The sequence below is a fragment of the Equus przewalskii genome, chromosome 9, assembly GCF_037783145.1.
Source record: "Equus przewalskii isolate Varuska chromosome 9, EquPr2, whole genome shotgun sequence".
Classification (NCBI taxonomy): domain Eukaryota; kingdom Metazoa; phylum Chordata; class Mammalia; order Perissodactyla; family Equidae; genus Equus; species Equus przewalskii.
Genome location: NC_091839.1, coordinates 49,803,136 through 49,820,168, shown reverse-complemented (window position 1 = coordinate 49,820,168; position 17,033 = coordinate 49,803,136).

Genomic DNA, 17,033 nt, shown 5'->3' with positions numbered 1-17,033 from the left:
GAGCACACACCAGTCACAAGGACAGGAGAGAAGCAGCTCTTTGTTGAGCACCTTCTTGCTAGTATTATTATATCTCATTACATACACAACGAACAGCTAACATTTTGGGGGGGAAGCTTATTTTCCCTCGGCACTGTGCTAAGTGTTTTTATTACATGCTTGAACTTATTTAATCCTTGCTGAGGGTTTTGATGAAACCCTATAAGAAGAGCAAATGTATTTTATTATTCCTACTTTTAAAAACAAGGAAAATAATTTTTAAAGCAGTTAAGAAATTTGTACAAGTTCCCTCAGGTAGTATGTGGTGGATCCAATTCAACCCATACTTTCTGTACCCAAGTCTTGTAATCACTCTATCCATCTTGGTTCATTCAGCAAAGCAGAAAAAGTCAGGTCATCTGAATTAGAGAATTATGGGAAGGACTGGGAGTGCAAGGGTCAGGAAGACCACTCTTGATTTCCAGAAAATCTAGATGGGCCAGAATTGCAGGAAAGCCACTGCTGGTGGTTTCAGCTTCCTGTAGCACAAAATGGTTGACTCTTAGGATGATGCTTGGAAGCTGTCAGCAAAACTCCATGTTCTTCTGCCTGCTTATGCTGGTACACTAGCCACCAAGAGAATAATATATTTTCTTCTCTTTCACTCTCTAAATCTCATGGGAGTGCCTTTGGCCAACAGCACTAGAACCCTGCAGGCAAAGCATTCTGGAAAATATAGCTCCCAGGCTTCTCCTCTGTGTTACAGGAGAGAGTGTAGAAGGAACTGGGGATGGTACCGAGTTAACCACAATCTGTTCCCTTTTTGCTGAGAAATATTCACTTTGAGCTAACATCTGTTACAAATCTTCCTCTCTCTTTTTTTCCCCTCCCCAAAGCCCCAGTGCATAGTTGTATATTGTAGTTGTAAGTCCTGTTTATTCTATGTGAGCCACCACCACAGCATGGCTATTGACAGATAAGTGGTGTGGTTCCACACCCAGGAACCAGGCCAGGGCCGCCGAAGTGGAGTGTGCTGAACTTTAACCACGAGGCCATCAGGGTTGGCTCCACAATCTGTTCTAATCACTGCTTTCAACTGCCTTCCAATAAAAGAAATTTTTCCAAGGAAGTGAACAGGACTGCCACTCACTCCTCTGGTAAAGAGTTGCTGAACATCTGCATAGGATAGACACAGGGATTTGAGGGTTTTAAAATCCAGTATTTCTGACCTCAGTTGCTCATCACACCACCCACTAATCCTACTCAGATGACTGAATGCTTTTCCTACTGTGTCACCCCCCACAGAATTTACTTTATTTAGTGAAATGCAGCAATTCACATCAGATTGGTGAGAATTATAATTATTGCAATCATTGTTTGTCCTTCCCCCCCCCACAAGGTTTATTTATTACTTGTTTACCTTGAATGGTCTTCTCCAATGGTAGAGGAGTAAATACGGGAATTGCTCCTCTTAGGGTTTTTAGTGTTAGTACCTGAGATTGTTTTGCAGTTTACTATTTATGATTAAATCGGTGGCTGTGATATCTACATTAGACCCCTTATCTGTCACAATGCATTATTCCCCAAGGGCCTTCAAAGTCCTGAATTCTGGAAGAAGACGAGAGTCAAGCCATATCTCAGGAGTCACTGGTAGACCTAGGGCATAAGTAACAGAAGAAGGAACATTGGGGAAAAGAAAAGAAAAAAAGAAAGTAGTGAGAAGTAGAAGGGAAAGGAGAAGGGAGAAGACAAAAGAACTGGGTGTCATGGGAAATGGGTTTGGTAATACTGCCAACTGGCTTTAAGTTGACCAGAAAAATCCAGGCAATAGATTCTATCCCCTTACTATGTCTCCACTCTGTCTCTTCCTCCTCCCAGAATACCACCATTCATCATCTCTCCCTTGGATTATTGCAACAAGCCTCCTTATTTCTTTCCATGTCTCTAACTTTCCTCCCACAATGCAATCTCCTTAGCACAATCTTACAAAAAAGGAAATCTAATTATTTTGAACCCCTCCCCCAAGTCTCCTCATAATCTGGTTGTGTTTATAAAAGTTTTTAATGGGGAAGATCTTATAACTTTTAAAATGTGGGTATGTAATTGCTTTTACAGTGAAATCACAATTAGGTAAAAAGAAAAATGCAGAAAAATATTGGAAGACATCTGCCAAAATGTTAATTGTATGCCTTTGTGTGGTAAGATTATCGATGATCTTTTTTCTTTCCAATTTTTCTAAAATGAGCATATATTACTCTCATAATCAGAAAATAGTGAAATTTTTCTTTAAATGAAACAAAAATAAACCAAGGGACCGTGTTATGATAAAACTCAGCCATTGTGTCTTCACTGATACATTGTGAAGACAGGCCATCAGCTTTACTGGCCATTTCCTCTTGGAAAAAAGGAAGAAGACATTAGACAGAATCAATTTACCCTTTTGTGTTATTTGTTATCAACTTTCCACTGAAATTAGAACCCAAGGTAAAAAGTAAAAAAATAGAGAGAGAGATAGATATACATACACACACAGCATATTCATATGTGTACATATGTATATGTTTGAGTGTGTTGTAGACATATCAAAGTCATCATATAAATTCTATCTCTATACAGAGTATTAATTCCTAAAATCAGAGACAATGGAGGCCCAGAGAAGTTCTGTAATGTTTGTGAGGTTTCCCAGTGGGTACTGCCTCATGAACATTATTTAGTACTGCTGACACCAGCCCTTTGTGAGTTCACTGATCTCTGCTACCTGTCAGGTAAAAGAATGGCAGAGTTCTCTAATCTTGGAGTCACATTGATTGGGTTAAAATTTATTGGAGGTACTTATTGTCCTGGTCAGTCTTTAAAATCCAGGGGATAAAAAACAATCTGATCCAATTAAAAGGTTGTTTCCCCTCTACTGTGAGAAATTAGCATCTTTCCTTTGTTCCAATTTTCCAGGAAGTTTTACAACAGATTCCAGCCCTGGGCCAGTTCATGGCTCTCTTGGTACTTAATTGATTTTAACTGGCTGATAGGTCATGCTCAGAAATTCTTCCTCTCTAGGCAAAGAGTTAATAAGAATCCATCCTTTCTGTCTCAATTCCAATGCAATTCATTCCACAAGTGGTAAAATTTTAAAACACAATGTTATTTCTTATCAAATGACAAATTCACAGTGATATATATAATCCCCAAAGATCCATACATGCATATGGATATATACATATATATAGCCCTAAACCCCAAAGATCCCTAAATTTTTCTCATTTTAATCTATTCTTGTGCAGACTTGCTACTTAATTGATATTTCTACTGCAACTTTTTCCCTCTGTATTTGATGACATTTTTTTTCCCTAGTACAAGTAACCAATATAGGAAATAGCTTTTAAGGTGAACTTTAAGCCGAGCTTTTACTCACGTTATTTGCCATGTTATTTTCTGTATGTAGTTGAATGTGAATGAATTATTTTAAATGAAGTTCCAAACTATTCACAATGTAGATTACTGTCAAATGACTTGTTTTCACACAGAACAGTCATAAGTTAATACATCTTTCATCTCAGCACCATTGAGTACTTCTTTCTCCCTTCAGAAGTGGTTGTTAATACATAACAACAGTCACATCTACCTATTCTAACGAAGTTATCAGTCAGTTCATCAGATGATTCAGAAGAAAGGTAAAATTAAGGTTGAATTTGTCTGCCCAGCAGTATAATGGGTTCCAGAAATGAATTTGACTTTAACTTTTTATAGAATCATTGTATCACAAGGACCCTTAGAGTAAGAAGTTTTTGTCAGGTTAGTTTATACTATCAAAACAACTTGTAGTTTGAGGCACTGACAGTTTGTGTTGCTATGTGAAGGACTCCTAAATTATCTACTTTATATCGAGACTAATGAAAGAATAGCCCTGGAACTCTGACTAAACACAGTCCTAAAGGTTGATTTTCTAGTCCAACACTAGAAGAGAAATAAATCCCAAAATTCTGAGGAAATGTTTGAGATTTTTCAATGTGCATGTTAGGATTATTATTTTGGATTAAAAAATATATTTTCCCTCATTTCTCTTTTTTCTTCTTCAGTTTTTACTTTCTCATTTCCGTTATATATTTGTCAAAATGCCATTGGGTTAGGAAAGAAATAAAGGCATGAAGGGAATGGTAGACAATGGAAGGATCGTAAAGTCAATGAATTGGGTCCCAACTGATATAATGAAATCAGGATACTAAAAGGAATAAGCAGGAAAAATAGAACAGGAAACCTGTAATTGAGAAGATGGAGGTGTTGCAGATATCAGTAATGACAAGTTCTAGAATATGACCATGAGAATGAATGACTGAGATGGGGTTGAGAACAAGGTCATTGGAAAGAGAGACCACAATGTCAGAAGTACTATCCCCATGGATATAAAAATCACCAAGATTGAAGTAGTGTGAAGAGGTGACAGTGAGCCTGGTACTAACATCTTTGAGGAATGAATGGGCCGGCTAGGCATTGGTAGATGACTGCAATTTTGGTTGGTATGTCTGACGGCAAGAACCTCAAAGGAGCTGAGGGCTTAAAGGCAGGAGAGTAGGTAGAGTGTAAGAAGGTTGAGGCTGCAAGGGATGCAGTGTCTTCAGGGTATGGCCAGGTTTCAGTTAGAACAAGAAAGCAGAAGGAATGCTGGGAGAAGATGTTAAGGATAATGGGAATTTGGATGTGTTCCAGAGAATGCAGTCGAAGGATTTAGGGATCCAGAGGGGGTGAGGGATGGAGTCCGATTAGAGGATGTACAGAGGTCAAGGGGATGAGGATGGTGTGCCCTCCTGTACAGTGACACAGTGACGGGATCATCCATCTTAGCAGAATAGCAGTGCTAGGCCGATACTCAGCTAAGAGCTGAGGGCCCGTGGAGTTGACTTCTCATCTTCTGTGCACTCAGCAGTCTTTGTGTAGCTCTGCTGGTTGCCCTGACCCAGGATATTTGGGTCAGTCTGGAGCTGGGGGAGCTGAAGGGGGCCAGGACACAAAAGGGAGCTGGCCCATCACTCATGTCCCAGCAGTTTAGCTATTGCTCCCTCACTTGTTTATTCAATCAGTAAACAGTCTTGCGCCCCCATCATCCTCCATGTATTACGCAGTGTTAGAGTTACGGCAGATCCTTGCCCTCGGGGTACTCATACAGAGACATGCAAATTCACGATTACGATCTAACGTGATAGGTGAAAGAGAAAGCGATTCGTTTATTTAATAATTTAGTTTAGTTTAGATTTTTTTGCATGTATTTTGTGTACTAATGAAACATACAGGTAGAATTTTTTACAAGGCAATTGGCATATGGATCTGGAGCTCGGTGCGGAGAAAAGGATAGAAATATAGGTTTTCAGGTTTGGAGGGGGTCCATCAACCATAAATAATGATGTCCCTCTCCTTCACCTGAGTTCTGAATCAATCAAGAAATAAAACAAAAGAGAACAGGAGAAACAAGACCAAACTGATAAAACTCACAGAGAATATGGCTCATATCTGCAGACAAGTAGACTCTGTATCACTGAGTGCTGGAATTGCACAGAATTACCACCCAGTGATGGTGAACCACCAGGGACCATATCTACTAAGTCGGGGCCTTCACCATGAAGCTTATCATGTGCTTGTGAGCTACCATGACACATAGTGCTGAGACAATGAGAGAAGTGTTGGGCCAAGCATACCCGGTTCATTCTTTCCAAATTTACTAATTTAGTAACCGACTTGACCCACCAAAGGGTCAAGTAAGTGAGAAGAGGGAAAGGGACCAGGAGGGATTCACTTGCAGGGACATTTCCACACAAAAGGAAACATCAGGAGTGGGGAAGAAACATCTTCCCTAGCACTTACCCCTTAATGAAATCAGGCAGATTGAGGGCACAGAGTGCAAGGGGAAGATGAGAAGCTGGAGCGGGAACTCTGGGGCACTAGAAACGGGGAGAGAGGGAGCTGGCGGGGGACTGGGCGGAAGAAAGAGAAGAAAGATCTCAAGAAGAATAAGATTCTCCTATTTATGTGAATAAACCTGCCTGCCTGTCACTCCAACAGCTCCTTTAATATGATGATTTTATATTAATAAAATGTTGACTGCGTGACTCTCAGTGCTTTCTAAGAGCTTCCTATACGTTTTTGGATTAGTATTCACATCCACCACTTAGAAAACTATAAGATAGAGAGTACTTTACTGCTATTGTATAGAGGAGGCCGCTGGAATCCAGAGAACCTGAGCCACTTAACGAAGATCACTCAGCTAGTCAGGAGAAAGCTTAGGCCCAAATGTGACGCAGGCCCACAGACAGCACCCCTTGGGGCGCATAGTTGGAAAAGTATATGTGGACTATCTCTTCTGATTCCGTGAATGTTTAAAAGAAAGATGACTGCAAGGATCATCTGTTATTAATTATGGCTCTTCAGATACTAATAGGACAATTAAAAAGAAAATGCGAGATCTTCTATTCCTCATAAGAGTGAAATCATTGTAGTAAGTTATCTGTATTTTGACATTAGATTAGTTTCACTCTAACTCTGTGACATAATTGGGTTCTTTTGGGCTCTTTAGTACAAGAGAAAACTCAAAGCTGAGGCAAAAGTCATAAAACATCCGAGAAAACATGTATTTAGCATCAGTGCTAAACAGTGATTTGTATGGCAATTTCACCTCACAATTCAAAAATACCATTTAATATAAAGAAGCTGAACCTCAGATTTTTTTTTCTCAGAAGCGTACTTGTCCCCTCTCTGCACTCCCTCCAACATTCCTTGGGCCTTAATTAAATAAGAGCGGAAGAGAGTGTCGGGCTTGAGTTCAGGATAAATATCCCCGGCTTGAACAGGAGATGTTGCTTTAATGACTTGGAATATGTCCAGAAAGCTCAGACTGGCTAGCAGGCAAATCTGACAGCTACTGGATCTTGCAGCAATAACATTCTAACCAATTAAAAGCTGAGCTAGAAAATAATGGTTTGTCACCGAGTGGTGTTTCAGAAACCAATTGGTCCAGATTACCCAGAGGATTAACTTTTCCAACTGAATTTAAAGGTCATGGGAAGCTGACTTTAATGAAAGATACAGAAATGCATTCAATTAAAAGGGGAAAACTTACATATAGAACTTAGGTTAATAGATCTTTCTATATTATTTATAAACAACTAACCAAATTGCTGTCTTATTTTATGGGAGGAGTTCATAGTCAAGGATATATATGTTCAGTATACAAACGTTAAATGAGCAATCAGGTACTTCTGAGGGATTCCTCTAATGGAAAGGACATAGCTGGGCTTCCAACATCCACAAGTGTGTTCATTTTTTGGGGGGTAAGGGTGGGGGGAAGATTTGCCCTAAGCTAACATCTGTTGCCAATCTTCCTCCTTTTTTTTTCTTTCTTTTCCCCCCAGCAAAGCTCCAGTACATAGTTGTGTATAGTTGTAAATTCTTCTGGTTCTCCTATGTCTGGAGATGCTACCACAGCTTGGCTACTGAGAGACAAGTAGTGTGGTTCTGTGCCCAGGGACTGAACTCAGGTTGCCAAAGAGGAGCACACGGAACTTTAACCACTCTGCCACTGAGCCGTCCCCGAGTGTGTTCATTTTTAAAAAGGATTGTTAGTAGATAAATCCCACCTACTTTTCACCAATATTTAATTCCGGTGAGATCAAAGTCAAGTTAATGATTTGATCTTCTGACTTGAGGGGTCACCTGAGATCCGCTCTTCAGTTGGTACTTGTATGGCTAAGATCACACCAGTGGCCCATTCTTATTAGGGCCACTGAAACATGTGTGTGAAGAGAAGACTTCAGTGTTACTTGCAAAGCTTTTCACCCACTGTATGAGGGATGACTTTTCCTCATTGAAAAGACTGTTTCTCTACGGTACATTCTTCCTACAGTTAGCTACCCCCACGGCATCCATCCTCTGTGAGAAACTGTCACCATCAACTCCTCCCACACAAAGTATAAGGGGTCTGCTGTGGGTGGGAGAATCTTGGGGGAGACTTTAATTGAATTACTGGTGTGCAGTTAAGTGTTAAAATGATCCCCTGTTTAAAGTTGTTTCCTATACCTAGCACAGAGTAGGTTTTAATAAACGTTTATGGAGAGAAGATTGGGTGGAGTAGAGTTAAAGGGACAGAGAGAGGGAAGAAAGTTGGTTTAAGGGAAGCGAGACGTTGCCATCGACTGTGAGGGGTTAGAAGGGCCGGATAACGGAGTCAGTTCCAGGTCTGTCATAGGCATGTAGAACCGGAGCTAAGTTCTAGAAGAAGAGCTGGATTTTGATGTGAAGAGTAAACATTGTGTCAGAGGTGTGTGAAGGACCTCACAGAAGTATGACACCCCAATTGTTTTAAGAGAGCCTTTCAATCCCTTTCTGTGATATGTGTCAGTAGTCCCCAACAGGAACCACTTGATCCAACCTAAGCCAGCCAGGGATTAACACGTTAGGCAGGATCTGAGTTCTTACACTGGATCTATGAACAGACGTACAGGGTCCAGTCAATTTTCTGGACACTCCCCCTGGTCGTTGGTCCAATGTTCAGTCCGGGTGAGGTGTTCTTCTGGACGGGACGGAGCGCTCATCAGAAGCTCCTCCTGGGTAGAAACCAATTTTATGCCTGTATTCAGGGATAATTTCCAGTTAGTGTGCACTGGTTTGGCTCTACCAATTGTTAAGAGATCAAAATACTTTTGTACTAGTGGTAAACAGCTGCTACCACAAGCACCCGCTAGCCTCGAACTCAAAGTTCTCCACCCTTGCTGCCCTGGCCTCTCCCTCACTATCCCGTCACTAAAGGCCTGGCCCAGGAGGGGCCCTGCAGGACTCTGAACCCCTGCTGCAACCAGTGCTCACTCTTAGGGGTCAGTGTTGAATAGTTTGAGTACTGCTTCTGCCTATGTCTACGCTTTGTGCTTAGCTATCACTCCACAGATGTTTCTTAGGTGTGTCCCCTTTGTTTCAGTTTAGACAGGTCACCACACTGACTCCTATTCATTCGGAAACACACAAGTAAATTACCCATAGTTATCAATGAAGCAGCTGGTTAACTTCTTTGGCCTCTTAACACCAAGACTGGGCCCATACATCCCAAAGTGAAGCTGAGAGGCTGCCGTTATCTGGCTTATTTAGATGAGAAGGCAGTCAAAGTGTGTTATTGCTTCACATAAAATACACTTCGCTGTCTGAATTATTCAAATTGGCTAGTTAAGGGTACTAAATTAGCCAGATAGTTAACAATCTCACTTTGTTCTAGGTACGCTCTTACTGTTAGCATTTTATAGCAAGAAATACAAGCATTTCAAACATTGTTAGCATTAGCAAAATTCCTTTGCCAATAATTCATTTTTCTAAGGCATCAATTTAAGTTTTCTTCTCTTTTAAATCACTGTTATGCAAATTGTAAGAAATCACTGTGACCAAAATAATTGACAAATGTCCATATCTTAAACCCATAATAAACAGCCCTGTCCTTCTGCTAACATTTCATCCCAAACTGAGGGTAACCATCCTATCTGAGGGCAGCATGAGGCTGAGTGAAGCAGGGTTTGTTCCACTTCTGAGACTCTGTTGAGCTACAGTTGATAGATTTTGTGAAAAGTGCATTCAGCGAATGCTGATGGCGTTCCTAGTATGAGCCATGTACTCATATGAGTTTTAGAGATTCAGCCATGAGCAAAACGCAGTCCCTTCCCTCCTGGGTCTTGATCCTAAGCCACTGTGCTGTTTGCAGGAAAAGAATCAGAAATTCCCTAAACGTTCTGAGAATCTTAAAAAAGATTCTGCTAAACGATTTTTTATCTTATTTTTCATTCATTCTAGTGGTCATAACTTTCTACTGTATATTATATCCTGGCTGGAGATGAGCAAATCTGAAAAGAAGAAAAACATCTCAGAAAGATACTTCTGGTTATAGTTACCACTTACTAATGCTTCAAATCATTAAAAATTCAAATTGTTCAAAACCTAATAAATGCTTCTCTGTACCTTTTTCACAAAAGGAGCACAGTTTTTGCTGGCACAGTGCATAAGAGGATGTCTCTGTCCTGGAATCCTCACTGTGCTGGACTGGGTGAGCCCTCGTGAGGGCGCCTCTGTATGAAGAGCCCTTCCCTGCACATCTCCACCCGTGCAGGGTCAATCTTCCTGGTCATTTGTAGACTCACTCCTTGAGTGTATACTTTTCCCTCCATATATGGTATATCCTTCAAAATTGAGGCTGTCACAGCCATGTGAAGACCACCCTTTCTTCAAAGCCTTGCTCAAACATGGCCTACTCCAAGAATCCAACTGAGAGCCCCTGTGATGGAGTTCATCTCTCTTTCCCCTCTCCCATGGCTCATTATTCATACTTCCTACAGTCTGTCTTGAATTTGGGCTCTTTGTGGATGTGCCTGCCTCTTCCTCTAAAGCATGAGCTTCAAGAAGACTCAGGCTGTATTTTAATCATTTTGTATTTCCCAGAGTAGCTTGCACAGTGAGTTACACAGGGTCGTCACTTAATAAATGCTCATTGAATTGAATAGAATAAAATAATTTAGTGTCAGTGCAATCCTTCATCACTGACTTGAAAAGATGGAAAGGGAAAAAATTGGGTCAAGCTGAACCATACTCATTTTTACAATATACTATTCCAGACATAAAGATTGTTCAATATATTTGTTTCAAGTTTTTTATAGAATATTCCTTCAATTCATAGATACACTCTATATTGGAGTGCTGGAGTGAATTACACATGAGGCACCCTGTGTAAAGTATATGGAGTTTACAGAATTGCCTAAGCATTGTGGGACCTCAAAATGAGAGAAATAAAGCCCATCAAACTTTTTTTGAAAGCCACTGGAGACGAATAAAATACAAAAAGGTAATCATGCAGTAGCAGCAGCAACCAGACTCCCTAAGTTGTGTCAAACTGCCTGACTAGTTAGAGCTGTATACAGGGCATCTCTTGCCTTTTCCTCTAGCTTTCTCCATTCCCTCTGCTGCCGTGGGAAGCTTGCTCTCATTAAAAGAGATGGCGAACTAGCCACATCATTACATTCACTTAAGGCAGAGTTTAGCTGGTCAGTTCTCACCACTGTCAGCAACAGCTGCCACTTTGGGATTTTGAGCCCTTATTGGCATCATGGTTTGGGTTGGGATTTTCATTTGTCTTACTTTGAAATTTACATGTCTTTAGAACAACTAAAATTCACAAGAACAAACTAATTAATGGATTCCATTTTTGACAGCTACAAGAAGACGGATGAGAAAGTAACATGCTTCTGGCAGCGTGTTATCAATTGGGAGGCAACAGTGCATTCGCTCTATGTGGAACAGTGAGCTGGAACCGACACTGACAGATGACACGGCCCTTTGACAGTGACGCCTGTATGAGCTGACAGCTCCACTTGCAGTCAGTCAAGTCCACGCTTTGCTGTGGAATTTTAACGGGCTTGATTTGCAGAATATGCTTTGCCTACTTCTCAGCTTGTAGTAGAAGTGAATAAAAATTTCAAAGCATTCACATTAAACAGTGGATTCTAGGATCTGTTACTCAACCTTCTTTTCCCTTCAAAGCTAAGGGTGATAGTAGTAAATAAAGCATAATCTTAAAAAAATTAAAAACCTATAGGACATCTAGGAAAGGAACAATTCTCCCCGTAAAATTAGATATTCTATAAATCCACATAATTAACATATTAGTCAAACTCTCCTAGGAAAGATGAGATGCCAAATTTCCCAAAGTAATTATAATTTAATCATAAAGAGTGTGTGTGTGTGTGTGTGTGTGTGTGTGTAATGTGTATCTAAATCACAGTAAGAAGACTGACTGATTCAATGATGCTTTTAAAATTTATTGAATGTACCAAAAAACTGCTTCCAAACATTAGAAAATATTTTTCTTTAAGAAAATGTCTTGCTTCTTCACTTCACTTTAATTTTATCTGTTTGCAGTCTGTTCTTTTTGGACAAAACCTTTGCATGAAGCTGATTTTCCTGTGTGACTTTTGTAAAGTTACCATTCCGTGTTTCAATTCCTTCATCAAAATGTAGCTAATCACCCTATCACTAGCAACATACCTCACAGGCTCTGAGCAAGAAATAAGGGGTAAGGGCTTGCAAACTAGTGACTGGAAGGCCAAATTGGACTGGCAGGGGTGTTGTGAATTTTGGCACTTGAATGCCCCTAGGCTGGGCAGGTACCCTCCAGTTTACATAGCCTCTGCTCCCTGTCTAACACTGTGCCTCTTTGCACATTTGTGTAACTTGCCTGGGCTCTGAAAGCAATTGAGTTATAACCGTGGCATCATCAACCAATGTATTCTCACTCCTCATCAAAGAAATACATAATAATTCTAACATTGTTGGTTTCAAAAGACTCACCATAAATGGAAGAAATAGACAGAATTTAATGGCGAGGGCAAGCAAATACAAATGAAATAAGCATGCAATTACAAAGAACAACCTAAGTAAAAGGGCAATATTGGTGTATAATGCAAACTCTGTTCCAAGTGTGATAACTAGCATTGAGCCACACAACCTGGAACTCTCCTAACTAGTCTTTCCCTTCCAACCCCTCCACCCTTCTCCCCATAAACAAACACAGTAGAGAGCGGAGACTAGCAATCTTTTCTCAGGCAAAGATAAGTGACTCATTTGTTACTTGGGTTATCTAGACAATTAAGATAACTGACCCCACCTTCACATATGTATAATTATAAACGATTAAGGGACACGATAGGGAAGGCATATGTAGGAAAGATGAGTTTCTGAAAGGTCTTGAAGGAGAAAATCTTCATGGATTGGTAGAGGAAAGGAAGAAGTCATTTTAAGCAAAGAGAATGGTTTATGCAAAGGTCCAGAGATGAGAAAGCCTAATCGATCACTGCTAGAATGGAGCCCTGCTTGTAAGGAGGAAAAGATAAGGCTGGGTTCCCCGGATCAAGTACAAAGTATTACAGCGTGCCAATTTGTAAGGAAACACATTTCACAGACGGCATACAAAAGCGGAGTAAAATATAATGACTTTCCATTTGTTTTATGGTAATTGGACATTTATTTCATAAAGTAAGTACTGCTATTATACCATGACCCATGATGAAAAGGAAAAGTTTTCAGTTTACATTTCACCCATCATAACCTTGAAGATTAAAATAAACTTACATGCTCCATTAACTAGAAAATAATTCCCTTCCTCGCTTTGAATTTGCCTAGGGTGTGGTTCTCAGCAAGCATGAGTTCAATTGATATACTTGAAGAATTCTAATTAAGAAACAAGGTAATTTCAAAGGTATGACATTTAACGCATTACTAGCATATTTTTAACTCATTCTCTTATTCCATTCTGCAATTTCTCGAGACTCCATATATATTTTTTTGAGGTTTAACTTTGTGATTTGTACGTCAATTAAACCTTATTGGCCAACCTCTTATCTCATAGATGAAAATTATCACGGACTGACAAAGGATATTTGATTTGTGCCTGGTGTGCTTAGAATCATGTATCAATGAGCATTAGTTGGATATCTATGTGCTAAGTGCCTTGGCAGTATTCAAAAGAATTATTAGACATAATGTTTTCCCTCTAATGATGATATAAAATAGATAACTATAGAAAATAGATTTGCTCATTAAATTAATGTTTCCTGCCAAGTTTCTCTTCTCGAATCTCTAAACAATCAGTTTTTATTTGCAAAGCCTTTGACCAATTATATGATAAAAAAGCACACTATAGTTATATTATTAAATAAATTACATAAGAGTTTTAAATAAGATGGATAGATTGCAAGAAAGTTATATATAATTATACAAAATTAATGATGAGAAAATTTCCCGTTATAGATGGAAAAATGAGGGTACAAAAATTCAAATAAATAACTCTAGTGAGGGAGCAGGGGAGTATCCAAGTCAGACAGGACCCCCCAAATATTTGGGGCATCCAGGACTCCTGTCAGATCTCTCACTCCCACTTTTATGGCGCTTAGACCACTACATTCACATGGTAAACTGAAAGTCTGTTTGTGGGAGAGCCACAACTTAACACCATGTTGTGTTGGAGTGAGAGAGTTAAACTAGTCAGGAAATACATAGCAATTTGGGTCATCTTCATAATTGTGACTTGATTTTCCCCCTCTTTTTTAACCAGAATAACGAATGGTTTTGTTGAGACATCACCTTGAGCAAGTAAGTGTTCAAGACAGAATTATAGATGACAGAGACCAAAAGTAATAGTTCCTGACTTAAATGAGCTCCATGTTCAAAACATAAATCTCAAAATTAATTAAAAACTCTTTTGATGGTTTCTGTACACCTAAATCAAGTTATTTGTTTTGAGAATTTTCTAGGAAAGTGTTGCATGGAATTATTTTGGTTGGCATGTTCTTCATAAGTCAAAATAAAACTAAAAAATGGGACATGAACTTCTGTCTGATGTTAAGTGACAATTCTATTTAATAACTACTTTATAACATACATAATTAGTAATAGTGTATTAACTACAAATAATCTTTGAGTTTTAAAACCTATTAACCTCATCAGTAATCATTTACTCTTCTTTTCTTTCCTTTCCCAAACATAATTTGGGGCTCAGTTGCTTCAGTGTTCACCTTCCCACATCTTCTGAGACTCCAATGAATGGGTCTTATAGGAGCCAGGAAAACCAAGACAACATTGACTCAGTGTACCCACATCTATCCTCTAACATGGTTCCTTTCTGTTTGCTCAGGCTGGAGATTTCTTCCCTTCCCCTCTTCTTTTCTTCATTCATTCAATAATTATTTACAGACTATGTGTTGGACTGTGCTAAATGCTGAAGAAACAATAATGAGCAACATAGGCTTGTTTACTGCCCTCTGGAGCCTACAGTCTCAGCAAAGGCAGCTACATGAGCGATTACAGTACAATATAGGGGATGCCGTAATGGAGAAACATAGGAGGGAAACCCAACCCAAAGACCTGAGGAGACTTCCTGGAGGAAATGACACTTAAGCAGGCAACTAAAGGAGGAAAGGGAATTGGACGGTGAAGAGGTGAACTTGTTCCTGGCAGATGGTACAGCATATGCCAATGCCTATGTGCAAAAAATGTGAGGGAAATTCATCACGGCTGGAATATAGGACACTTGTGATGGAGTGGTGGAGATAAGACTGGAGCTAGACAGGTGGGCAGGGGCTAGGTCATGTGGGGCCTTATAAACCATGCTAAGTTAAGACTTCCTTCTTAGAGCAATTGGGAGCCATTCCAGGATCTTCTATCTGAACCTTGTATATATTATCTACACTCCCCTTGTTATCATGGGCAAGGAAGGGGAAGAGGGACATAATTCCTTCCTTTGACAAATACTGTATTGTCTTCTTCCTCTCTTTATGCTTCTGCTTGTGCGTGTGTGTGTGTACGCATGCACTGGCAGAAAAAAATTTCCCATCTGGAAAATGGGTGTTCTCTCTCCCCCAAAATGGTCTTCCAAAGATATCTCTGTCACCTTAAGTCCTCCAACTCTCTTTTCTAAAGCGTGTCTTCACTGATTAAAAAATATATATATTTTTAGGCACTTCCTATTGCCAATCGTTATGCTAAGTACAGGAGATATGATGGTGGGCAGAAACAGACACACTGCCTGCTCCCCTGGAACTTACATGTTTGTTATATTTCCTAAAGAAAACACTAAATAAGTAAATTATGGATATTTTCCCAGTGATAAAGGAATAAAAGTTTGGAAGCACAGATCAACCTTTTTCCCCGAGAAGAACATTTCAGAGAATACAGATCTGGATTGAAATGAATTATTGGCTCATGTTTAAGCCTTGTTGACATGATGATAAATAAATATTTAGGCAAGTTATAAACTGATGTGTGAAGGCCACAGCAGTATCTTAACTTCCCCATCTCCTTTCCCTGCTTCACTCAGAAATGTTTTGTGAAAATGTTTCAAACTGCTGTAGTATACTGTCACACCAAAGGCAAGTTTCCAGGAAAAAAAAAAAAAGTGGCAGCAGCTTCTCTGCCACCACAGAGATTAATGTTTTGCGGTTATTTATATCCCATAGCATGTGACTCCATGGCATGCCTGAAGGTGTTAGAGAGCAGGGTAGAGGAGGGAATTAAAACACATGGCTAGAGAAAGAGGAGACATGAAGGTGGGAGAGAATAAAACGTACGCGGTTTTTCATAAGATTCAATGAGGAGGCATATTAATTAAATCAACCACACTGGCCAAATTCACATCCCATAGGTGATACGTATTAAGGGCTGATATGAGGGGAGGCTGACTCCTTCTAAGCTTACAATAATTAGTCACTGAGTATTTATTGACTGCCTTTGTACTAGATGGAACAGGGAGCCATGAAAGAACAGAAATCCAACGAGGATGTGAAAGAGCTGTATCTTCTTTTAACTCCACGCCCCTTGTTCTAACGTTCTGGTTGGGAAGAGCTACTGATCTCTGGGTTGCAGGTGCTAATGCCTTGGTACCCTTCCCTAGGGTTTCTCTGGTGCTATTCTGGGACTGCCTCGCATTGGCCAAACCTTTAGAGACTTGAAAAGGTCGTTTCTGGAATGAGGCTGCAGGTGCTGTGATATGGACATTCTTTAACCAGGGAACGAGTGGGCTCCAGTTTCCATCTACTGGGGGCTCATCTGGCCAGTAGAAGTACCGGGGAAATTTTTTACTGAACTGAAAGTGTGTTTGGGACATTGTCCCCAAACCTGGCTGTCTATCAGAATCCCTATGGGGCTTTTAAAAATATGCATTCACGGCCTAATCCCAGAACTACTGACTGACCAGAATTGTCAGACTATCAGAATCCGAAATGTTCAAAAGCTTTCAGGGTGAGTCTTAGGTAACCAGTCTTTGAATGTGTGGGGGAAAGACTAAATAGCCATTCACACTAAGACTATGCTGTTTGACCCTCAACAGTTTCCCTTCTGAATTTGGATTCAATTCAACAATGATAATTTAAACATCTACTAAGTATTCTTTGGGAACCACTAATAAACATGGTTAGAAGTTATTTTTCTTCATGTAGATTAACAGTTATAGTCATTAACCTGTTGAGCACTTCACAATGATTATCTTATTTAATGAT